The sequence below is a fragment of the Lepisosteus platostomus genome, chromosome 10, assembly GCF_059453375.1.
Source record: "Lepisosteus platostomus isolate fLepPlt1 chromosome 10, fLepPlt1.hap1, whole genome shotgun sequence".
NCBI classification, from domain to species: Eukaryota; Metazoa; Chordata; class Actinopteri; order Semionotiformes; family Lepisosteidae; genus Lepisosteus; species Lepisosteus platostomus.
Window position 1 is genome coordinate 1,357,360 of NC_142620.1, and position 27,520 is coordinate 1,384,879.

General features: G+C 37.3%; 1 long non-coding RNA gene across 5 annotated transcripts; it reads left to right on the plus strand.

Moving 5' to 3' along the window:
* LOC148652995 (uncharacterized) lies at positions 1-27,282 on the plus strand. Of its 5 annotated transcripts, none has more exons than XR_015941569.1 (4): positions 1-763; positions 6,355-6,416; positions 7,926-8,195; positions 11,084-27,282. It is a non-coding gene; the product is annotated as an uncharacterized LOC148652995 (long non-coding RNA). The 5 variants fall into 5 exon arrangements; XR_015941572.1 differs by having other exon boundaries at positions 24,484-27,282; XR_015941571.1 differs by having other exon boundaries at positions 7,956-8,195.
* Positions 27,283-27,520: the final 238 nt, after the last annotated feature.

The following is a 27,520-nucleotide window of genomic DNA, read 5'->3' on the forward strand; positions in this document are numbered from 1 at the left end:
TGGAACTTATCTCTTCTTTCACAAAGTAAACTGCCTAGCGAGAAAGGTGGTTTGGTTGAGGTACTAACCCAGCCTGCACACATGGGCGATCTTTTAGTTTGCTTGTGTGTGTAAAGGATAGACGTCCAAATGTATTTTGTTGGGTGGGAGCAAAACAAAAACAACAAGAACAAGAATAAAGTGTCATGCATTGTTTTTTATCCTCCTATTTTCTTTAAGACCCAGCTAAATTGTTTCAAGATTATCAAAAGTACAAGAACCTGTACAGGATATTTTTCAAAATGGGTTTGCGGAACTGGGGCTTTTCAAGTGTGCTGTTGTGAAAGGAACTGCAGTTCTGTATAAATCTTCCTCACACGCACTCACAGACAGATGGGACAGCTAGTCAACGCATCACATTTCCCTCAGAAAGAACAAAAAATAGAGCTACGATAGGTAATGACAGCCTAATGTTGGATGATGTGTTCTGTTAGGAAGAAGACATAATGAAAAGATTCATTCATTCCGTCTTCGAGGCTGGTTGATCAAGTGGAGCCGCTGAAGTTATGTTAGAAATAAAATATATATACTGTATGAGCAGTAAAATTAAAGAAAAATGTGACACATGAACAATAACGTTTGATTTAGGTAGGGTACAGCATGTTCACTGTTTGAAAGTGAATGGTCTTTGCTCTGTGCTGGTTGTTGCAATGTGAACACCTGTCATATGCTCAGGAGGACGAGTGTAGGGAGTCAGACAGAACACAATGGGGGCCACAGGAGGGTGAGTTTTTTATCTTTTAAAAGACTGAGCTTAAAACTTTGGCAAAAACTTGAAAAAAATGTAAACTAACCTCCTGGAGTTTGGAGGTGGGGGGGTTGGGACTCATGCCTTAATATCTTTGCTTCATACACATTTGCAGTAGGAGTAGATCCGCAGAACTGTCAGATCTTCACCACCCATGTAAACCCACTTTGTGCTGTCTTAAAAACGTTACCTACAGTACTTACCAGGTCATTTTTCAGACTAATTGTTCGCTTCAGAAAACTACAGCATGTCATTGAGAAAGAATCTACAAAAAAATACATATCATGATAACTAAGACAACCATGTTTCTAATACAATTGACAGGAACAAGGTGAGCTTTTGAAACTGTTGTGATATTCAAACAGCGATGATGAATTCTGGAAAAAATAAATATAGCAGTACATGCAAAACTCATAAGAAATGAAGTTTACAATCTAATAATAATCTTTAATCATTACTTGACCTTTAAATTGTTTAACTTTTAACATAGAATATATTTTATTTTAATTTTGTGCTGTGATACAGTACTTATCTTCCAGAATTTACATCTAAATAATTTTTTAAAGAAATGTGGAACTCGCAAGTCTTCAGAGTTTTCCACCATATGTTGCCTTAACTGAAAAACTGAAATAATAAACAGTTTAGAAGAACTGTCTGTGTGTGAATGTACTTGCTTTGAACAGTATGTGCTGTTTTTAAAGATCAAGATTAATTCTGCCGCCAGACGTGTTTACCTGACAAAACATTAGGTAGATCAAGATTAGTGCTAACTGAGGTTTGTGAAACTATTAGCATTGGTTTTATTTATTTTTTTTAAATGTACAAAAATGTGACATCAATGTGATTTTAAATATACATGAAATCTGTGAATACAAAAATGTATTTTACAAAACTTCATATATAATGAAAAGGCAAAAAAAAAGACAGTTTATATGTCTACATTCATGAATAGAGGCTTAAAACATTATCAGTATTGGATATTTAAAAGACAAATCTATTCCAGTTTGTCTAAATATGCAATGCACAACTTTTTTTGCTCCCACTCCATCTAAATCAAATACTCAAAATTTAGTTCTCAAATGTGTTCTTAGTCATCCAGTACTTTAACAAATTCTGAGAGTTTACAGAAGCTTCTGGAAATCACATTGTTTTTTGGAGGCTGCACACAGAAGCAGAATATTCAGAAGCATGTCACCATGTGAAAGACAGAGAATTATACAAAAATCTCATTAGGTTAAAGATTATGTATGCAGCTCGAGTGACAACTTTAAAACAATCACAAAGCATCCCAGTTTTGAATGTGGCATCCATATTCAAGAGGTCTGTGAGAAGAGCTCATACCAAGCTGGTGTCCACAGGATATAGTGTGTCTGAGTCCACTGTTCGTGGTTGTCTTTATGAATTTAATGTTTGAGGCAGGGCTTCATGGCAAGAAAAAAAATCAATTTGCCAAACCTTTTGCTTAATGCAGCTTGAAATCAATTATTTTTATTGGCCATCATGGTCTCCAGATCAGTCCAATAGCATATATATGTTTTATGTACTATAGAAAGCAAAAGGCAATTTGAAGTTTGGCATGGGGTAATAGGTAAAAAGCTCTCAGAAGAAGTGCCTGAACTTATTAAAGGTAACAAGAAGCACTTTCTGTATTTTATTTTAAGCTAAGAAAAAACTTAAATCAATGAATTACAGAGCCCTAGGTTGTGATTAATTGTAAACACTATATATTTATAAAAATATCTTAGTCATTTTTAACATTATTTTTTCAATATTAAATATAATTTTGCAATGTATTTGGTTTGCTAATTATATTGCTGTATAACTTGCTCTGTAGATTCAACATATACTGCTAAAGAGAGAAAACAGGTTTTAAGATAAAGTTATTTTTATCTTATTGGTTCTCATGACGTAAAACGAAAAGCATGAAACATGTCCCAAGTGAATCTATATTGTTGTGCTTATATATGTGACTGAGACTGAAGCATATGTTTTGTTGCTACAAACACATATTTCCTCCTCTGTAGGAACAAGGAAACCAACACCAGTCACACGCCTCTTTTCACATTATCTGTGAGAGTTCCTGGGCAAGAATACCATTATAATCAACTTGATTTCTTAAATATTTCGTCCAGTTCCTTTGTAACATTTTTTTAATTGAAGCTTCAGCTCCGATTAAAGCCTTATTCACATTTTTGGGGGGCATAGTACCCCCATCAGTGCAATACGCATACACTTCAGAAATACTGCAAAAAAATAATTTAAAAATAATATGTAATATGATCAGTAGATGGCAGTAGGCATGAGATGCTCTCAAGCACAGTGGTACTCCAGGGAGTGTCTGAACGATGACTATTGGAATTTACTTTCTTAAATGTAATTCGCTATAGTATGCTCAGAAAGCAGATTTGTATGTTCCTGATCCTGTAAATGTACAAATTTCGACAATTAAATGAAACACTTCTGATTTTATGGAGATCAATTGAAACTTCAGCACATTATAATAATGCCATGCTTTAAGATCCTTCAAAGAAGGTTATTGGCCTTTTCTTTAACTAATATTGTTGCAGGGTTGCAGGGAGCCTGAGACTATCCTGGCAAGTCAGGGCAAGTGGGCAAATTGCAAATTAAGGATATAAGAGCAGGTACAGCAGAAGATACAGTACATGGTCATTAGATAATGGAGCAGACACTGACAATAAATAAAAGCCTTTCTGATAAGAAAGGTTTTGAGTCTAGATTTAAATGCACACAGGGTCTTTGACACTCTGATATCCTTGGGGGTGGGATCTTTGAGCTTCTGGGGCACAGCAAGAGAAGGCCCTGTCACCCACTATAAACAAGCTTAGGGTACATATAAAAGACCAGGGTCGGATGAACCGTTCGTGAGGTGAAGGGTAGATGAACAATAAGTCACTGAGGTACCAAGCTATGTAGATCCTTATAGGTGAGCAATTTTGAAGCCGTCTCGAAACCGGATAGAAAGCAGTGCAAGGACTCCAAGACACAAGATTACTTGCAAGCAGCCTAGTCAGGATGCTGGGTGCTGAATTCTGGACATACTGAAGTTTACTCAGTGGGGATTTAAATTCCCTAGTGAGTATGGTGTTACAGTAATGAATTCTAGAACAGATAAATGTATTGGCCAGCTTTTCAGTTACAGTTAAAGACAATTTAAGACAGAAACTGGCAATATTTCTAAAGAGTGATGTTTTTACAATATTTTGCCATGATCAAATTAGACCACTAAAGTTTTCCATTTGGATTGAAATTCAAGCAGAGTGCCATCCACAGAGAGGGTCACTGCATTAGCTTTCTGTATGTGATGGGAGGTGCGGAGTAGCATGCCTTCAGTCTTGTTGCAGTTTAAGTGAAGGAAATCATCATCCAGGATTTAATATCAATTAGAGAGCGCAGAAACAGCTACATCAGTATCTGGTTTAGTTTGGCTATAATTTTGAGTATCATCCGCAAAGAAATGGTAATTCTGTGTTTTTTATATCTGACCAAGTGGTCACATGTAACTACTGAATAGCAGGGGGCCCAGTATTGAGCCTTGGGGAACACCTGAAGTTCTGGCACCAAAATTGAGCCATTCAAGTCTGAAGTCATAAACTCCAAAAGTACTCTCAAGATGGAAGTGTAAAATGTAATTATTAACAGTGTCAAAAGAAGCATTTAGGTCTAGGAAAATTAGGATAGATAAAGAACATGAATCAGCTGCCAAAAGAAGATTTTTCAGAAGACCTTACAAAACGTATTGGACAGTGCCTTACCAGGACAAGGTTTAGATACAGCTGTCCGTATTTGATCTGAGACATTTCCCCTCCCATCCATATAAACTAAAAAATATTAAATGTGCAGTCAAAGCAGTTTATCATCATCCTTCAAACTGGATAATGACTGAAATGTCCTGTAAACCAGAAGGCAGTGAGCTATAATGGTACAATCCAGTCACAATTCCACAGAAATAGTTTTCTCTTTGGCAGAGTCAGCTAACAGAATCTGCCAGCAGCCCTTCTTAAGGTCCAGGGCTGTGAGCTTTATGGAGGACCCAGGTGGTTGATGAGCTCATCCACTTGCAGTAAGCATCAAAACGTGGAAACCCTTGAGGTGATGAGAACCTCTGCACATTCTCTTAGACCAGTTGGGTAACTGGGACCAGAGCTGTGAGGCTAGAACATAGACTGGAACTCCTCAATTACTTTGAGCTTCTCCACTTCTGCCTGAAGCACCCATCTTGTAACTGCGGGCACCTACCATGAGGCACCCTCACCACTGCCCCAGGAGGAGTAAAACTGTCATGTAATGAAACAGTATTCATTCTTCCAGGAAAGTTAGCCTGTTAAACTGATGTCATCAATTCATTTGCATCATTAGGGCTGGCTTGTCTGTGGCTCTGGGCACACACACTCCTAAGTAACAGATCAAGGACTCCCGTCTGATAGTTGTGGAAATGACAGACAAAATGCCATGGAAAACCAACATTTGTAGACTAGTGCCTTAGTCTTTGTCTATTTTTTTCTCATGACAGGCTGCTGTTCATCAGCTTAAGGAATACATGTTTCTACAAGTATTGCCAAACACTTGAGTACAAAGATTCTCTTAGATGAAATGCACTTTAACATTACTTTCTTTCATGCACTGAAGAGCCTTTGCTTTCTATTGAGAGGACAACTGGTCTGCCCTGGAGGAGCAAACCTTTTCTATCTCCACGTACACATTCTCACAATCTATTTAATTCTGCTGTATTCTTCAATGTACAGTATCCTCAATCATTAGAAATTTTAACGAATTCAATTTCTGACAAATTGCATGTGTTCAGTTAAGTCAGGTTAACAATTCCAAATGAGGTATTAAATTAGTTGTATAGAGGCAACATCTTAAGCGCTATTGAAGTTGCACTTTATAAGCTACTTTGTGTCTTTAATATGTGAAGCTGAAGTGTGAGAATAATACTAATTAAACAGTTTGATACTGGAATATACTGGCACTCAAGGCAGTTCTAATTATTTCCTTTAAAAAAGGAAAAAGAAACATTTTAAAGTGGATTGTGTCATGAAATTCAAAGTACAATATTACAATGTTCCTGAAATGCCAAATTGTAATTCTCTGTAACATATTTTTTCTCCCTCATGCAGAGTGTCCTGAATTGTTTTAGACGTACTAGCATCAGCATATTTTTCTTTTACTTTCTTGTTTTTAAACAATTTTGCTAGCTTTTATACAGCATACAGTGCACTGAGAGCTGAGGTGGAACCTTTTATACAACAGTTTAAAGAGAATGTGTTATTGTTCATGTTTTCAATGAAACACTTTCAGCTTTTCTGAGTGTCTTCAGGGTGTGCCTAGATTTCTGTCAAGCGTCTTTCTTATGTTGTGTACTTTACAAAAATCTTAAATAATGACCTTGGAGGAGAATTGGGAGAGATGTCCTTTACTGCAACACAAGGCATTAAAAGAAAGTAAAGACAGAGTACTTGGATGTCGCTGACATCTGACAAAAGTCTATTATTTAATTCATTATCAGCATTGTCTATCCTTTGCAGTTGACTATGATTGTCTTCCAGGAACCCGAAGGTGACTGATAAGACCCATATGGGATCTATACAATCTCTGGCAGATGGAGCAGGTATTGTCTCTGGAGATATGAGGTTGTGTCCTGTGCAATCTAGTTATGATGGGCTCTCTTCAACAGTCTCACTTTTCTTCCTCTTTTTGACATCTTTGCATCTCAAAGTATTAATATCTCAAAGTACTGCATCTCAAATTATGGTCAAAGTCCATAATTTCCCAGGAGTTGATACTGATTTTGCTCTAGTTTGCTTTTACCAAATATTTAAAATAATTCTGTTGTCCCGAAGTGGCTCAGCTGGGAGAAGGGAACCTTCTTTAGGAGTTTGGAGTCTGACATCCCCAACAGAGCTGACAGTGTATGGTCACAGCTTCAATACCTGTAGTGTCTGCTTGTGAGAAAACACTGGAGCTGATGTATCTGTCCTCCCACTTGGCATAATACTGTCCTCAGAAGATTGGTGATGTGACTCTACTATATTATCCTTGTTTCAGCCTAGTCTTCTTGTCTTTTAATTGGCAATGCAAACTCACAAACTGGAACCAGTACAGGCTCTGGGACATTATTGACATTTATCATCAGTTACTTTTTAAAAAACAATTGCTTCAAAACTAACAGCACTGTTTATAACATTGACATGTTTTATTTATTGCTTTTAGAAAAAATCAAGTCACTTTTTCAAAAGCATAATGTTATCTTATCTTTATTTTTATGCTAGTTAAAAAAAATACTTTTTCAGAAGCAATTAATACTGATAGTTGTGTTGAATTATTGTTTCTAGGAGCTAAATAAATAATGAGTGGGACACATTAATTTCATTAGTTTTATCAAAGTAGTGTATAAATAAAATTAGTTATTCCTGTCAAAATTGTCAAATTAACTCTAATATGTTATGCTCAGATGATAGTTATTGTTAATTATTTTTGTTCATCATTTAGCTTACAGATAGTTTAGAGCTCACAATTTGAGTTTGTAAAATAAACAAAAAGTACTAGCTAAGTCTTTCAGTGGATGATGATAAATTATTTTTAAGGAAATATAGCTTTCTTTTATGGCCTTGAATCAGTACTTGCAATAACCTGAGGGCCTAGATATGAATATTACAATTCCCATCAAACAGTTTCGGCACAGATAAACTGGCACTGTTGCACATTAGTGGACAGTCCTGCTCTTCCCTTGCAATGAATCACTCTGATCCTAGTGAAGCAGAGTATCATTGGACCAAAACAGCAAAACTACAGCTGCGAAATAAGTAAATGCGATGCTGCCCTCTAGTTTAAAACTGCCAAGCAGTAACATAGAATCATTAAAAGAAGATAATACATGTTTTGCAAAACTTCAGAATCAGGATTGTCAGTTTGGTGGTCAATTTAATTTAAACCCAACAATATCTGGTGGCTATCCAACTACTTTGTAGAGGTTGTTTTTCACCTCAGTATTTGTAGTTTGAGAAAAAAAAATTGCAATCAAATAGAATTTCATAAATTTACATAAGGATCTGTGACAAAATGTTAAACACAGACATTTAATCTAGAACTTAAATGATTATATTGTATGCTTATTCAGGAAGACTAGTTGGTGGTACTCTTCCTTCAGGACAACATTTCCTTGACTAATGCCAGAGTCACACAAGGAGACCAGAGACACTGTGCAGAAGAGACACCTTCCTTTTGAAGAGAAGTTAATTCAAGATCCTGAGTCTCCATAGTTCTTCTTTTATTCAACTGGTGAAGCAATTTTTCACTTCTCTGCCAGTCTGCAGACTTCTCTTCAGTTGTGGGACTGCTGGTGCAGAATGGCTTCTGTGTGTCACCCAGGTGGGGCTGCAACTAAGTGGTGAGTAAAGTGGATCCCCTCCTGTATGTTAGTGTTTTGGGTTCCTTTGGGATGAAATGCAATAAACGATTGGAATTGTTTATTGTGCCACTAGGGGTGGGGGGAGGGTTATTAAAAATAGAATGAAATTGCAGTACGGTAATGATAAAATGTTTAAATCTTCCAGTATACAGCAACATCGAAAAAGGAAAGCAAGTTGCTGGAATCAGGCAGTGGTGTGGTTTTTATACAAGAAATAAAAAATAATAATCTGGAGAAAATGTGCTTGAACATATCTTCATTCCTCACAAATGTCAATTTGCTGTTTGAAAATTTTAAAGAAAATCTCATTAAGCACATTGCCAGTTGCCTCCCACTACCAGTTAAAATGATCCATGTCACCACAAGCCATAAAACCAGCAACTTTAATTATAACAGGGAACTTTTGACTGAACTGCTGTGCTTGTCTTTCTGCATTTTCCTCCTTGTCTGAGAACCCAGTGACATTTTTCCTGTAGATCCCAGTCAGAGATAAATGTGCCAGTTAAGTATCCATTAGTCTGTGCCATCCCCTTTGAGTCTGAAATCTGCTCAGATTAAAGTTACACTGCTTTCCCAGCCAAGCCAGCTTCCTTGCACTGCGCTACAGTAAGTGTTCACAATAGTTCATCAAGACTTTCACTGCAGTATCCAAAGATCACAGCGCAGTAAAAGCCTGGTCTGTGTTGCAGTATTCATAAAGGCACTTGGATATACCAGCAGAGCACACTAACCGACTAGTATTGTCTCACCCCGCTATAAAGCTAAGAACAACGTGCGTTATGGAACGAAACATCAACACATCAGAGGACTAAGGCTTGGAATTCACTGATAGCTGTCGTAATTGGAAAAGAACAAGTAAAGATGTCCTCAAAAGTGCTCCCACAATACATGGGGGGGCCCCCAGAAATATGTTATAATCCAAAGGCACCTCCCTCTATAACTCAAACGAGGAAAGCACTGTACTTAATATTCAATTTACATAACCCCTGCAATCGGTATTATTTTGTGGCCTTGCTTCACAGTCTTAATTATATTTTGGTAAATATTTGTAATAAGCATTGTGGAGACTCCAGTGGCAGAACAATAAATCTAAAAAAAATCATAATGTACATGTAAAGAGACATTGTAGAAAGGAACAAAAATGCTACACATAAAGTAAAACAATGTAAAGCTGAGATGCGTAAAGCTGAGACTTATGAGATGCGTAATAATGCAGATACACTTATAACACACATAATACACTCGCTTATAACACGAACAAAGTACAGACAAATTTCTAACACACATAAGGTGCTCATAACACACACAAATGACACGCACACATTAACACACTGTTGATGTTTATATATAAAGCAGGATGATCTCCTGTAGTGTCTCTCACACATCCTGTTTATCTCTTCGCTACCACTTCGCTGAGCCTTACCGTTAAAGACACTAAAGCGCTGTCCGCTGAGGAGCTCTCAGAGCCATTAGGGGGCGTCCTGTTGCCTTCCTTTACCATTCATTGAGATAAAATACTAATATGAGTTAGCAGTATGAGGTAGCCAAAGAGCGCCAAAAACAAACACATTTTAAATATTTGCAGTCTGGATTCAACATAATTAATACAAATTTAATTGCATTTCTAAATCCAGACCTTGATTTCATAGCTGTAAGAAAATATACAAGCCGAATCCTGTATCAGCGCACCAGTTGTGATAAAGTAAGATGAGCGAGATCTCACTATAGAGTGACTGAAAAAATTCCACTTCGACATGGAAAAGAATCATCTGCACTGATGGAGCTCTCTGTGCAATGATTGACTGAACAGGGATCTTCTCCAATGGTGTTATCAATAGTAGTGGTAAATCCTTTAACATACAACAACTGGATAAATGATAGTCCCTTGTGTTGCATTTTCATTGTTTTTTTAAAGTGCCAAGCATTGCACTTTCCTCTGACTTACTGTGTTTTCTCATATGGTCTACTCTACCAGAAACAAATTAACCCAAAAATAATGAAATGCAATTAAAACAAATACGATTTCAGCACTTTGACAATCTGTGTATTTTAAATGATTTTACATACAATAATTTCGAATGAAGTCTTGATGTTCCTCTCATTTTCACAGAAAGGTGTCGCGAGAGGCCAGTCAATATCTAACAGCGTGCAAGCTTTATCTGCAAAATCGAGAAATTCATGCACAAATGTGGTATGCGCATGTCATAGGTAGAACTCATTACAGGAATGAGAATAAAAAAATGAAAAAATGCAAAAAAAGCACAGGAAATTACTGCACTCCTCTGCAATTATTTCCACCTGTCCCCACCCACTGCCCTGGGTAGACCCTTACACTGACGTCCTGCACCGAAACTCCACGTCAAAACGAGCCACAAGTCTTCCTGCCAGAGCCTTCGAACTGGAGTTCAGTTAAATAAGGACTGAATAAGAATAAGCTGAGGTACAAAGGGGTGCATACTCCCAGCTACACCTGCACACGTCCATGAAACAAAACCACAGTTCGTGATCTTGAATGCTCTTGGGACCTTATCAGGTGGGATCACTGAATTGTATCACATGTAGATATCACTGCAGAAGTACAATTTCTTTTTCTTAAAATTGATTCAAATTCAAATACTGCCCTACAGAAGTAAAACAATCTCACATCTTTATGGTTCTGAAATGCTCTGTATCCTTAAATTATTTTTTACTGCATGTATGAATTATTAATTAGAAAACCACATGAAAATATCTTAAAATGGACTAGAGGAACTCCATCAAGATCCCTTTGTCCAATCACCTGTTTCAGAGTAGTTCACCTTTTTAGGGTTTTCACAATGAAGTAACTTGAAAAGATGTAGTTTATATCCATCCATCTTCTGATACAGGGTCGAGTGGGGGCCGGAGACTGTCCTGGCAAGCAACAGACGCAAGGAGAGCACTCCCTGGATCGTACATCAGTCTACCGCAGGGCACACACAGACATAACACACACACACTCACACCAGGGCCAATTTTCCCAGGAGCCAATTCACCACCCAGCATGTGTTTGAAACCAGAGCACCTAGAGGAAACCCACTCGAACACAGGGAGAACATGCAAACTCCACACAGACATACTTAACAAACTCCACACAGACAGCATCCTAGGGCCCCATCCAGCAAAGGATTTACAATTAAATTATTAATTACAATAAATTATAAATACCAAATCATAGAGTTCTTCAGGTCCACAGTCCTGCTTCAATTTAGGATGCCCAGTAATTGTAGAAAAAAAAATGTAATGCCTGTGATGACAGTCTCCAAGTCAGAGCTCTTGGTCAGATTTGGTCTTGGTCTCTTTTCATTCAGGGAACTGAAGAGGTGTTACAATCCTTTATCGATCTTACTTTTTCAAGCTTTTCAAAATCTGCTCAACTTTAGTAAACATGATGGTGCAGTAAAACTTAAAGATGGTTTCATGAAGGATTTACAGTGCAAAATAGAAACAAATGTACTCACAAATAAGCTCTATTAATTTACATATTAAATACATAATATTTTTTAAAGGAGATCACAAGTGCCATAGTGTTACATTGAGAACTGTACTAAATGGATATCCAGTAAGTACTCAACAGACAGAAAGGTGTATTGAATACTGTACAGTATATACTTCATGAGTCACAGCGGGTTTTAATTGTGCCAAAATTGCATACCACTGCTTATTCCGTATTATTGTGAGACCTGAATAGGCATTTGAATGTGACAAACTATTGATTGTGCCAAAATGGCCAATTTGTATCAGAAAAGTAATTTGAGGAATCAAAAAACCTACTGATTTCAATTTTAAATTGTGAAATTGTGTGAAAACTGTTTATGGTACCAGATTATTAACTGCTGCCATTTAATGGCAGGTACAGTACCAATTTCCCTGTAAAATAGAAATACTGTATATATTCAGTTGTAATTTAACAACCAAACTATCTATACAGTGTTAAAAAAGAAATTGAAGCGTTGTTTTTTATGTCATGTTTTGAATGCCTTGGGTATAAGTGCAGTACTTCCTTTCCTCTACACCAGTGTAAAGTGCACGTCTTATAGTTCCGCATTTTCAACCAAGCAAGGATACAACATACAAGCTTCTAAGTCAGGTTCATGATATCAGGTTTTTTGATTTTGTTTTTCTGCTATTAAGTCCATTCAACTTGTTTTCAAATAAAGTGGAAATAACACACAAAGTGTATTGAAAAATGCGGAGGGGACTGTGTTGTAATATTACAAAGTGTATTCTTATATTTACAGTAATAGTGAAACTCACACAAGTGAAGCAGATGATTTAAAGACTTTTTTCTTCAGAATGTGTTGTCCCTGCTCATCAAGTGCATCTGTATGTGAGTCAGTGTGTAGCACAAACCATTGTGTTTCCATGTCGAGAAGTCTGACAACACCACTTGTTAAAATATGATGCAGTTTTGTTTTCCCAGAAGACAGCTTAGGAAGACAGTGCTGGGATGGTGTGTGCGGCAGTGAAAATAAAAGTTTTTGTCATTGCGACACCTAGCTCCCAGTAAAGGAAGGAACAAAACCAAAAAGAAACAATGATAGAAATAAAACTTTTACATTCTTCCTTTAAAGTACCACATCTTTTACTGAAGTTGCCCATTTCTACAGGTTAAGTATGTGGGAAATGATTAACAGGAAAGGGACTTTCCCCACAAATGATAAATGGGTACATAAAAGATGACAGCTTGCAGGTTTCTTGTAAATTTCTAGCCTTTTTTGGTTATCTCTGATGTGCGCGTCATTTCGGGTTATATTTCAAACGCACAATATCCTTTCTGTGAAGTGCAAATTGACCAAACTGGTATCTGAGTTAATGCAAAGTGTCAGTGCTTCAGGAAAAGGGCTGGGGGCCATTTGACTACCCTGTCTGATGAGTTTTCACAGTCAGGGGGTGTTTGAATTTTATACTGGCTTGAAAGCTTTAATTTAATTTGCACAGTGGTTCAGGGAATAAACACCAGTTCTAAATTAATTTCCAGTTTTGATCATTTTTAAAATTAGCTTGTGTTTCCAGAATTGATTTTCTTGATCAGAGGAGTTGCCTGTGCCTCTGGCTAAATTAATATATTGTGCTGTAAACATTAATACAACAACGAAATGTACGTACAGGGATTTTTAAAGGGAAAACTCTTATACTTTTATTTCTTGTAGACACATTTATGACCATTTACAATAAAGACAATACATGCAAAAGAGTGTCAAAAGATAATAAATAAAGATTCTAAACTGTTTTTTTTTAATTTTGACAAAAAAACCTACGATCTGTTTCACCTTTGAGATTTATTGATTAGAAACACTGTGCTAAGCATTAGACAAGTATGTTCAGCCACACTTTTTGTTTATATATATTATACTTGAAAGTCAAAATGAATGACTGCGTGGATATAGTAACACATTTATTGGAAGTATATTTCATAAAACAATGTTAAAAACCCTTTAGAAGGAAATACCAAAATGTGCAGATATGCCCTGTACAGCTATATTACACTTGCTGCAGAACTTTATCCTGACATGCTTCAAATGCTGAAGCTGGTCATAAAATAAGAACAGAGATTCAGGATTTATAGGGAAAGTTAGTCATAGCACTACTGTGTATCTGGGTGCTTACACATAACACTTCAGCATGTATTCATTGACAGTTGCAGCACATAGAGAATACATTACTTAATGAATATTTCTCAATTAACTAGCTATTCTGCAAGTCTGTGCTTCCAGTATGTTCACAGGTGCACCAGAAGTAATCGATGGTGAATAGTGTGCCAGTCTTTCAATAGTATAGAGATAGTAATCATTCAGAGAGTATGATAAAAACTTATTCCGGATATTTTCTGTAAGATAATCAATTGCAGTGCTATGGTGTGGATAAAGACCACAAAAAGCATTTCGCATGTATTTTATGCAGGGAAACATTTACAAACTGCTTCAGCATGTTTGGACTGTTAAGGTGTAAACTAGCAGTTAGGTGACATACATTTTTTGTACAGAAACCACATACACACCTGTGCTTTGCAGCTTCTGCAAGACAGAGCATCATTAACTGCCTTGTTTGTGGAACTAAGTGGAAATAGTAAGTAGAACTTGAAAAAAAACAAAGTTGTTTATCTGAACGTTTGTTAAGATATTTTCAAATTCTTGTGTTTCATGGAAAGAGTCAGGAGTATCAGAAGTACGATGTGAAAAATGGCATGGTCCCTGAGGTGGACACAGAGATGGACACTGAGGTGTCCATTGTCCTTATTCCACCTCTTCAGCTGAAAGGTGTATTGAAACAATTTGCAAGAGGATAAGTTAATGATTTCTGACTGCAGGCAAATGCTTGTGTCCTCGTGTAAGAAGACTTCCTGGCCTGCTAACAACCAGTAAAGGTCATTGCGCAGGGGGGGGGGTAACTGAAACTTTTAGCTGATACATAGACAACTGCCCTAACTGCCACAGATGTCACCTTTTCTGATGTGAAAAATATGAAAATGATTGTGACAGTCAAAAGAAAAAAAAAAACAATTTATCTTTACAGTAAAGGACCTGGGGCTCTAACCACATGCTTACCTCTGGTACCGGCGAGATGAAGGCGAGTAGTGTGGTTTTTCTGTTTTGTACTTCATTGCGCTAGCCAAACCCCACTCAGGAAAAGGGCGCTTGTTTTCGTGCCGTTATCTCTTCACACTATCCAGCTGCTCATGTTGAATCTCACTTTGTGACATAAACACCTGTTAGCCTTCTCCAAAGAGTCTGATTGTCAGAGCCTCTGCAAGCAGACCTCTCAGCTTCAGCCTGCTTGATGTACAGTATGTCTGCCCATGCATACTGTATAGAGATTTTACTGTTATAGTACTGTAAGGTCATCCACATGAGTGTGTTTCAGAGGACTGGGTACTCCTATGAGTACCATATTTTATTGCTCTAAGATTTTTCTCAGTCTAAAACCTAGTATGTTAATAATTACATCCATAATAAAACAAGCAAAGGAATAAAGCCGGCTTAATAGTTGTACTACATTTTTATAATAGATAAAGACCTTTTTGCGCGGCAGGATAAGAAAGTCAATAGGTTTAGAATTCTTTGCTGTATGATGTAGTTTAGAAATCACTGTGAGTGAGGCCCAATTTGAATGTGGAAGGTAATGGCCGAAGGTACATTCATCACTAAAAAGATCATTCTGTCATTATATAGTGATGTGTCAGTCTGAGTCCTTGAACTCGTTGTACAGGAGCTTGTACGCTGGGTCTTCCCTGTTCCAATGAGAAGAAGCCCTTGGAGAGGCTCCATGACATTGAAGGTTTCTCTGCTGATGGAGGGCATTGCTTTTCATGAAGGGCATTGCTGGGGAAAAAAAAACTGGTATCCAAGGGGTGGAGGGGGATGTGGAACAATATCTGTGGTACTTTTTTACATCTTTACCTCTGGATTCTGCAGCTCATGCCTGCACGTCACGTTATTGTTCAGCTTCATTTAGAGGTCATCTGCTCTGTAGCACCATGATAATACTGTATATGCAACATGTAGATAAAGAGTTGATTTAATCCACAGAAAGTTTATCCTTATGTTCTCTGGTCATGAACAAAAATGTAACAATCTACTACACACTACAATTTCACATGGGTTTGGGCTCAGAAGGGAAATTCATTCACATTTATAAAAAGGTAAAAATTGAGCTAAACAAACCTACCAAAAAACAGTACATTTCCAACACAAGGATTATTCTAACAGAAAAATGTAAGTTTGCATAAATATTTATTTTCTTCTATTGTCTTATTAATGAAATTGGTCATCTTGTAGTGAGTACTAAATTCATAATAAGACAAACCTCACAGAATTAAAAAAACAACAGTATTAGAAGCACTTTGGACATATACTAGTCTGTACAATGACTAGCAAAACTTATTTGACATTACACATGAAATTTTGTGGAGGTATTCATACAGATTAAGTAAAGATCACAGCTGTTGAATTTTTACAGTCTTGTCTGTGTTCATTATCCCAAAACATTCCTGTGTTAACCTGCAATATTTGTCTTGCAGGCCATTTAAGATTCAAGGAATGCATGCAGAGCAGCATATTCTGACATAAGGATAGCAAATAATCCTGAACTTTGAGTTCAAACTAGCCCAGTATAAACAATAGCTTTTCTGATAATCTAAATTTAGAAGAATCACAAAAACAAGGATTAATTACTAATCTATAGTATAAGAGTCCGGAAATTAGCATACAAAGCTGTTTTGGAAGGTTTAGATTTACTTTAGTCATCTCTCATTCTGTTTCTGAATGTTTATTGTCCCTTTTTTAGAAATTCATTTTCTGTTGCATGGGTGCAAAAAAAACTCCTACTCAGAGGGACAGTCCCTCTTTACAACCCAATAACATCGTTCTCTTCATTGCTCTCTTCTGTCCTTGAATATTTCCACCCAAAGGACCAGTTGTCCTTTGTAAACATGAAATGTGTCCTCTGCTGTACTGTGGTAAAGCACAGTAAAGAGCTGTAAAGCTTAATTAAAACATGACAAAATCATTGTAAGACATAAAAAGTTATAGTCAAACCGAAGAAAAAGAATGTTAAATATGTACAGGGGTATTAGTATGGGAAAGTATTAAAATGGGAAAATGCAGTACCATGCAAAGTGAGATTGGTCAAATTTTATGTCTTGAGTGCATGTCATTTCAGATGACAGCCCAGTAAGTCTATTAATTCATTATTTTTTATTTTCTGCTATCCCTGTTTAAAGGAATAAAAAGAGCCTAAAGATCAGGAATAAAGGATTACAAGATCAAATAATTTTTGGATTTACACACCTCCATAATCCAGTCATACTCGGGTTCCAGTTGCTGGATTAAATATTTTAACTCAAATAATAACAGTAGCCTGCTGACTTGAAGGATTTAAAATAGGCTAAAAATAGATGTTGTCTTTTTCATACTGAAAATATTTATTGGAATAAACTCCAATGAGATAGACTGTGCTAAAACTGGTTCCCTCCCAGATAAGATTTTGTGCTTCTTAGCATAAAGTAATAAAAATATCCTTACAAAAGCCCACTTAGACTTAAAGTGTACTGCACTTCTGTAAGACAAAAGCATTAGACATTCAACATCTTTGTCATAATTTCTAGTTTAAATCATTTCTGTTTCTTGATTTCAGAGAATTACTCAGAAGGTCCCTTGGTCCAACTGCAGGACTTAAACATTAGTGACTCTACTCCTTGTCTGTGCAATTCTGCCTGACCTGTTAAAGCTGCTAAATGCAGCGTTTACTCCAAACTGTCAATTAGCTGCCATTTCAGTTCTGATTTTAACTAAAAGCAATGCCACACTTCATCCCACTGACCACCGCTGAAGATGCAACAGAGTTTGACTGCAGCTGACATTTCCCTTTCCCTGTACGCAATTAATAAATTTTGTCTTTGCATTTCATCTGCATACAGTGTGAACTTTCTATAAGAGATTACACTGAGGAAGGGTGGGATAGCCGATGGTCTTGATATCCTATTTTCCTTTTTTCTTTTGCCTTGGAATTGTTCTTCTGTGCTGCAGATACCCACACATTTCTGAATATTCAGCATAAAAAGTTGGAATCTGGTAAAAGAGGGCTGAGCATTTTTTTTTGTATTTGCCTAAGGTAATTTTAAAAAGGAGTTGAAGAGTTTAAAATTAATTAAACTGCTGTCTGCATCCAGTACATACACCACTGGTAATTCTGAAAGGTTATTAATTGAGCTGTGGTCACCAGTTGGCAGTAGGTAGCTGTCCAGTTCTGGAGCTCAGCTGGGATTCCCTGGGTATCTCACTGACTCCAGTACTGGAGAGTGCATTGTCACACTGCCTCAATAAGTCCAGGCAGCACACTCATAGACGGAAGGTGCATTCTGTGCCCTGGGCAATTTGTTTAATTTAATTGGATGTTTAAACTTTGCTTCATTCTAGTTCAATAACAAGTCTGCTACTGTCCCAGGAGCATGTCCTTACCGCATCCTCTTAAAAACAGTCCATTAGTATCTACTGCTCTTGTGCCTCTGTTACTCCTTTGTTGCCTAGGCAGCTGTGTTGGGCCTACCTCTCCATAGATTAACATAATCTTCTACTGAGATCGCTGTGCCGAACCTTCAGCCACTATGTTCTCCAGGGTAGTCAGGTCTCTGTTTCCATGCACAGTCCTGCTCTGGTCCCATGTATCTGCAGATGACAAACCCAGCAACATTCCAAGCAGGTTGTCTCTGCCTGCACGGATTTCACCGGGATGCTGAATGCTTATGTGCTCTTGTGTTAGCAAGACTCTGGGACTCTCTTCTCGAGTCAAGCCCCACAGTTCCCCACAAGGCTTATGTATTACTCTCTGTGCAGGAAAGCTAGCAAATGCAATTTTCCTTGCTATACAAAATATGGAGTTCGGATATTATACTCACTAAATGATGATATGGCATCTCCATTATATACAGTATATAAAGTACAAAAAATCTGGCAGAGAGATTAAGAAACTGATGTAATATGATTAATTGTTTTGTGTTACACTGAGGTTAGAGCCTATGGTACTAAAACAGGAGTTTATATAATTGGTTGGCTGTGGAATATACGGTACGCATTCAGAGCAGTGCTGCAGAGAGCCTTACAAAGACTATATTCATAGGCAGATTATAGTTACAGTTCTTCCCACACTGTGTCAGACACTGTAAATTATGTGTTTCTAAGGCTTTGAAATATTCAGTGGTTAAAGGTTACATCATTACAATTTGAGTATACATACAGTATATACTAGTAATAATGTAGAATAAAATAATAGATTTCTTTCATGTGGCAGGTGTATCTACTCATTTTGGTCTCTTGGATGATGAAATTTTTATCATAATAAATTTAAAAACATGAATAGAACTACATTCTGTATTTTTTTACATAACTTGTACTTTTTCAGTAGAAATAAGTGTCAGAGTTACAATTGACATTTTTCACAAGCTAGCAGTTCTATATTCACTCCAGTTCCCTTTTCTCTGGATTCTAAAGATGTGCTATTTCAAATCAATTAAACTTACTGAAAGAGTAAACCTCATTGGTTAATATAAAGATGTACAGAATATGTTTTCCATTTTAGTTTTTTTGAAAGTGAAATGTCTGAATTATCAATGGATGAGTTATGGTTCATTCAGTTGATTTATACTGTATATGAAATAACAGTGGAAAGTGATAAAAGGCTATATCCTAGATACTCAGAGCAACATTTCAAATCTCCAGTGGGTATAATAATACATTTAATCATCTCAACCTGGATTAAAAAACATAAGAAAGCGCATTACATCCGTATAATTAATCCAGTTCACAGAGAAACCGATCTCTCCACTTACCCCAACCCCCTATACACACACATTTTCTGTTTTAATAAGCTAAAAACAATCCCATGTTGTGATAAACACAAGAATTCAACCATTCAAGCATCAAATGGTAGTTTAAATAAAGCTCTGGAGCTGCAGAAACAGGCCTCTTATTTCATTGCTAGACTCATACTGACAAAAGAGGGCAGTATGATGACATTGACAAAGTGGACAAACTTTTCTCTTCCGTTCCTTGTCGCTCTGAGTGAGAGGAGCGTTCAGATTGCCTGAAACAGCAGAGTTCCTCTTGCTCCAATCACAGGGAGGACTTTAACATGTGCTTTTTAAATGATTAAAACCCATAAAAAGTGAGGAGGGATTTTCACTTACCTCAGATGGGAAGCTGAAGAAGAAAAAAGCTAAAATTAGTGATTCCATGAATATGTTTTTTTAAACCCTTATCAAACAGATATCTAAATACAGTACATATATATTTCAAAATAAAAAATGAAGACTTCAAAGGGAATATAGGCTATGTATTGTTAATGCCATAAATTTGAGTATTTCTCAGCATTACATTCTTCCCTTGCCACACGCATGTAGGGAAATTTGCACAAACTCAGGTCTCTAGAGTGTGGTACGCTATCTGAGCCAAATCACATCACATGAAATCAAGTCTTCATGGATGTGGAGAATAGTTGCAGTGCACGACACATTTTACTGTCATTTTTACCACGTTCACTGGGCTTAATTGTGTAAGTCACATTTACTAACATAGACGTAAAAGCAAATCTGAAATTTGTTTGAAATTGATTCTCTAGCAGAATGTGTGAACAGTTATTATTTTCCAGGATTTGTGTGTTACTGAAAGAAGATGGTTGAAAATAATGGTATGTCTATTATCTTAGAAATATTAAGATAATGTAAAGAAACAGAGGCCTTCAGTATGCATGCTAAAAAAATCATAGAAAATAACCTGTTTAGTATAGACATTTTCAAGAAGCCAGTATTGGAAGTTTCATTTTTATGATTACAATAAACAGAAATATACTTGCTAACATTATTTAAAGAAATTCTATTGATAAAAATTATACACATTTTTCATATGTAACCTTGCTTTCTTCTACATGCTTGCTGCTTATTTCACATAATTTAAAATACAAAGATAGTTGGAGGACACTTTCTAGTAAAACATGGTTCCTGGATATCCTGGTAATACTGTTGTGACCTGAAGCAGGACCAAAAGTGCTAAGCAAATTTTCTTTTCAGCAGTCCCAAGCATTCTTCAGATTTCATTAGTTAATAGCTCATGCGCAAATAGTGCTATTATCTTGCTAGGACATGATTCCTGTACCAATTAAGTTTCAATCCAGAAGGAATTACACAATACTACAATATAGAATGATACTGCTCCTCCCTGGGTATTCTTTCAATTTCACTAAAACATCCCCAAATCATCAGGGACTCTCTATCCTATTCACTCTCGGCTGAGCACAGTAGCTGCTGCAGTGTTCCCTTCTCTGCTGCCTAACAGATGTGCTGATTGAAGTCAAACAGCTGGACCCCAGTTTTTGGAAATGAGTACAGTTTTGTCTCGGCTCCTGTGGCTAATCTATTATGCTGATGTCTCTTCTTTTTGGCTCCATGTTATTTTGCTGTGAAGGGGCAAGGGCGGCACTCTAACACTTAAGAATCATGAGTTCACCAGAAAGGGTATGTACTGTTTCTAGAAACATGCATTTATGAACCCCAAGAAACAAGTCACTTCACCTATATGGATAAACATAGTTATATAATACTTCATGTAGACGTTCTACTGTTACAAAAAAATCTTTGTTCATCTCCATTTAACATCATTTTTTTTCCCTCCAGAATGTTAACCTCAGAATACACATCACATTTTTAATGCAAAAAGAAAATCTGATGAAAGCATCGTGGTTTATCTCTTTTTTCAGCACTCATTGTGGTCTACCAGCAAAAGTGAGGCATAAATCAGGGACAAAGAAATCTAGAATATTATAATTTGGCTGTTAGAGAACAAAGACAATGGCTTCTAGTGTTTCCTCCTATATTAGACTGCAATTTATTCAATATTATTCTAGCTACTTTGTATAGAAGTTCGTGTAAGGTATTCAAAAGTCAAAGTAAATAAATCTTAAATAATTTGCACAGGAATCCATTTAGTACTTGAGTGTATTCAACTCAGAAAGACCTCAGTCCCTTGAGAAAGCCTGGAGTGAAATATGCTATTGCACTTTAAAATGGGCTCTGCTAACCAATGAATTAAAGAAAATTAGAATACACAGTATTTTGCTTTTTCAGTAGTTATGAGGTGATAAATTACTCCTGAAAAATAAAATTGATATAGTGCATAAAAACTCTTTGCTATGTGTGAAATTGAATTTAATATCTATTCTTTAAAAACATAATTGAGAAAGGGATGCAGTCAAATTAATTCAACACAGAAAATACTTTACATTCATAGATTTTGTTTAAATAATGTAGCTTTTTGGATCACTGTATCATTACAAAATAATTGCAGACATAGTATAATCCTTTTCTATAAAAGCACTTTTTGTAATCACAAAAAAATAGTATGCCTTGAATCAAGAAGTCTGAAGGTTAAATACATCCAAATAGTATGGAAAACTGGATTTATAGAAGGCAATTTTTGTACTTAAATATATTTAAAAGGTAAAAATGAGTTTATATTTTAAATGTCCATTTTATATCATGAGTAGGAACTCTGACTTGATTCAAACTGGCAGATATTTAACAAGAGCAGAAAACACAAGTACAGGGCACTGAAGCTATAAAGTTTAATCTGCAAATGTGAATTAGATGATTTTTGCAAATTAACATATATATGCAAATTAGATTTTAATTAATTGCAAAATGTATTTTGATTAAATACTCAAAACGTCATGATTCTAATCTTTACAAAACTTTTAATTAATTTTGCTAGTTAAACCTCATCAACACATCCAATGGAGCTTAATTAGAATCTAGCCTCTCCCTATAATTTTAAATGTGAAAATAAAAAATTAACCATTGTTATCACATTTGTAATGCAACCAGTAAGGAAGATGGAGCACTGATAAATTTGCAGGGTCCTAATTTTCACATGCAAGTAAAATAATGGAGCTAATTGGCAAATATTCTAATATTGATTAAATTAGGCACACTACAGTTTTTCATTAATTCATAATTCTAATACCATAATTCGGATCATTCTCTACATACTTATACACAGCTGAATTAACAAATGAATCTGCTTCTAAGAGTGAGGAAAAAATAAATGCATAAATAGCCAAAATGTCAAAAATAAGAAATGTCAATATTATTTGAGTGCAATAAATGTATAATGTTATGTTAAATGCTCACTTTCTAATCAATTAAGGCTTGTGTGTTGAATTATACTGTGTATAATAAAGATGATTTTCACATCTTTCATTAAACTTTTGGTGCTTTTTCTAAAAAATATTACTGTAAGATTTTCTGATATTTCTGTATTTTATTCCTTTGAAGTTTTCACCAAAAGGTCTTTACTCAGGTTTTTCAGATTTCTCCTAAAACCTTATATTTCTAAGCCTGCAAAGTATCAGCCTTTCCATTGCGAGTCCATTTAAGAATATAAGCAGGCTTACAGGGATAAATCCCTCTCAGGTGCTTGAGGTGAAATAACCAATTACACGTGATCACTTTTGACTTTTCTAATCTCCATGTATCATTGGATTTCTGTTGAATATATCTGTGAATTTAAGCCTTCTCAAATCAACAGCCTTTGTCTTTGTTATTTAAATGTAGATCTTTTTTTGAGTCTACTGCTATGTCTGTTTGGTGAAAGGCTGGCCTTGTGAATATCTAAGATTGGTCACTCTCTGTTGAGGGCAACCACTGATGCAGAAATCAGAACAAACACAAATCCAGGATCCTGAATAAAGCCGTTTGTTTTTATTGGCATATGTTGTGTTGTTCAATATTTTACAGATGTGACATAATACACAGAACATCTTTAAGAGGATCTATATACTTGAGAATAGCACATAAATTTCCAAAGTGTTTCTTTTATGTAGAGTTTCTTTATGGATGTAGACAGAGCTGTGCTGGCTTTAAGAGTCAGTGGTAGTTTTGGTCAAACAGTGTAATTGCAGATTTTTAAACCTTTCCCACATTTTTCAATTTTATAATAATGTTGTTCTTTTTTACAACACAAAAAATACATTTTATAGCATTTGAAGCTTCAGCATTTCATCTGCACAAACGTCTAATGAGAACTGGTGAAATATAATAATAATAATTATTATTTTTATTTTGTTTATTTATGAATGTGTGTAGGGTAACTGTCACGATTGTAAGTCCCTCCTCTTAAGGACACTCCAGCCCTTTCTTGTTTGTATTGATTTTCCCTCACCTGATCCTGTTCAGCTCTTCCCCTTTAAAAGCCAGATGCTCCCATAATTCCAGGCTCAGCTTTGGAAGATGGACACCAGGAAGCCCGCCTACCAGCTAATCCAGGAGGGGCTCGACGGCATAGGCTTCACAACAGTATCCTGACCATCTGGGTCCGGGGCTGGGAGCACCGGGCCCCGTTACCCTTTTTATTCCCCCGACCCTTTGCCGGATCCCACTCCGGCTTTTAACTTCGTCTTGTTTGCCTTGCACATGCCGCCCTGAGCACTAGCGCACCTTGGACACGCCCCCATTTTCTTCTTCCAGCCCTGATCCTAGTCTTTTTTCCCAGTGTTTGTCTCACTCCCCTCCGGATTCTGCCGTCTGCATAGGGTCCTGAAAAATGCTTCGTGACAGTAACTCAAAAAACTGTACCACAGAATAGAAATACAAATAAACTAATAACAACAAATCAACAGAACAAAGGCACAGCAAACTGATCCAGTAAAACCCTGGACCCGATACTTCCTGTAGTGTGACAAAACTCTGTTTTAACATTGCCAGGACCTTGCCTTCACTATCATGAAGGATCATCCAAGATCATCCAGATCATCCAGGATCAGAGTCGCTCTTGACACCTCAGCTTCAACTCTCCACTCAGAACAAGTGCTCTGTCATCATGCCATCTGAATTTTTCCTTCAAGTCTCCTAACATCAGCAAGCCTCCCAGAAAAAATAAAAAACTGTAGCTCCTGTTTCTGCAGCGTTTGTCTCCCCCTCCACTCTCTCCCCCCTTCTTACTTCCCACTCTCTTTTTACTCACTCCCACTCCACATAAAGCCACAGTTTTTTGGGCTCTTCACCTCTTCCCTATCCTTTCTTTAGCTGTCCACTGCTGGAGTTCCAGGTTGCTTACTACCACTCTGCCCTGCGGGTGCGAGCACATGGAGTCAGTCTGCACTGGATCCGGGCTTCCCTCTTTACCACCGCGCTGTCTCAGGGGCTTGGGCCTAGGCAGCTACGGCGATGGGTTCCTGCACCTCCTCCCCCCTTTTTACTTTACCCCCTTTTTGGTTGATGTCCAACTGGTCAGTACCGACCTTCGACTCTTCCCCCCCCAATGCCTCTCACTGGATACAAAGCTAATATTCCTTATTTTTTGGGAACATTCAGATTGCCATCTAGCTAAATTAAGCAAGCAGCAGTCCTTTTCCGTATTAGTCTACTTTTTCAGGCCAGCAGCTCTTTTGGGCACCAGAATCTTCTATTGCACAGAGTTCTGATCTCAGACTAAGCCAGTACCTGGTAACTCCCTGCTTTCCTTCAAGCTTGGCAAATCACGCATGACACCATGACAACTGCTACAAACAAAATGACAACATTGTTGTAATTTGCTCATATGGCAATAGCTGGAAACCAGAAAAACAAGAACATAGGATCCCGCTCTCCTGCAGTCATCAGGAAGTCGTTCTTATACCATCTCCTCGTCACCTATGTCTGAACAGGAATCTCAAGCTGCTCCTTCTTGGTACATGCGGAGTCCTCCCAGTTATAGAATTCTATGGTGTCCAAAATCTAAAATATACATAGCTGCCTAGAGAGAAGGCAACTTTTGGGACAGGACCTCCAGAGATTTATTTTCTTCCAATGGGAATTTTTGGTTTCCGTTCCACCCCACAGGCTATACGATCCTGCTACTGCTGCCATCTGTTCGCCTGCTCACATTCTGTCACCCACAGCACACATGCTTCTCAGGCACCACATCCAAACATGCTAGCTCATACAAATGCAAGCCTGCATCATACAATACAATCGATTGTTGCACGAATATGTTTGGCTATACTGTAAATCCACTCAGTTACAGTGAAACTGCAGCTCAACTGACTGGCTCATGGCTCAGCGTTTGAGCTCTGCATCTGTGTTTTGTTTTGGGGTGGGGGGGTCTGGGCAGCCTCGTCACTCAACTTTCTCTCGCACCTGTTAGAATCCAACCGAACCTCTGAAATGGAGTCATGACAGAAGTTGTAACAGAAATTTGGGATGATAATAATAATAATAATAATAATAAATAATTGCTTACACTTATATAACGCTTTTCTGGACACTCCACTCAAAGCACTTTACAGGAAATGGGGACTCCCCTCCACCCCCACCAATGTGCAGCATCCACCTGGATGATGCGACAGCAGCCATAGTGCGCTAGAACTCTCACCACACACCAGCTATTAGTGAGGAGGAGAGCAGAGTAATGAAGCCAATTCATAGATGGGGATTATTAGGAGGCCATGATTGGTAAAGGCCAGGGGTAAATTTGACCAGGATGCCGGGGTAACACCCCTACTCTTTTTAAGAAATGCCCTGGGATTTTTAATGACCACAGAGAGTCAGGACCTTGGTTTTACATCTCATCCGAAGGACGGTGCCTGTTTACAGTATAATGTCCCCGTCACTGTACTGGGGTATTAGGACCCACATGGACCACAGGGTGAGCACCCCCTGCTGGCCCCACTAACACCTCTTCCACCAGCAACCTTAGTTTTTCCCAGGAGGTCTCTCATCCAGGTACTGACCAGGCTCACACCTGCTTAGCTTCAGTGGGTTGCCAGTTGTGAGTTGCAGAGTGATATGGCTGCTGGCAACAATGGTTGGATCCAAATCTTGCACGCGTCCGCTCGCCTATGTACGTATATAAGTCTCAGATCTGGGACTTGTCGTAGCGCATTTCTGTCATACCCCTCCTGCCACCCCATCTACACTCCTGTGGCAACTCACAGTGCAGACGGGGGTTTAGGCTGTCGGTTCCCTCAGCCAGGAGAGCTACGATAATCATACACTGCATATCTTGTCTCTTTCTTGCATTAGGGTCTAACTGAACCACTGAATAAGGTCTGAGACACAGGTAATAGTTTTTATTTTCTCTAAGAACCCTGTCCCAACGACAGTGAAATGAGAGTTACTGGAGCCTAATGTAAATACTCCCTCCCACCAAACTATGATCTCTCCTCACTTCTTCCTGTACCACACAGCAACTGTACTCCGCTACATACACCAGACCTCCGACAATTAAATGTAAGCCGAACTTTAACTTAAAACTGTACTTAACTGAGTTGTACTATTGATAACGCTATATTATTTTGCACTGTTTGCTCTGTTTGTGTACTTTTGCACAGTTTTTAACAGATATGGGTACTGTCATACTGGTATCATACTTGTTGTTTACATTATTGTTATTGTATTTACTGTCTATTGTCTTGTCTGCTGTTCTGTATATACTGCACCTGAGAGACTAATGAGAAACACTTTTCATTATACTTTGCATCTGTGTAAATATAATGACAAATAAAGTTGTATTGAAATAAACAACTGGTTATTGACATGATTTTTTTTGTATGGTTTGTTGTTAAAATTAGAACAACAAACATTATGTTACAATTATACACTTTACTGAAAAAAAATGTATTGAATGTACAGTATCACACTTTTCAGTAGAGAGAAAAGGCACCTTCATTCACTGGTTAAAGAATTTGTTGAGAAAGGGATTAGAAGATTACTGTGACCCCTCACAATAAGGCTGGAACAGAAGGAGGATCTTGCCATCTGA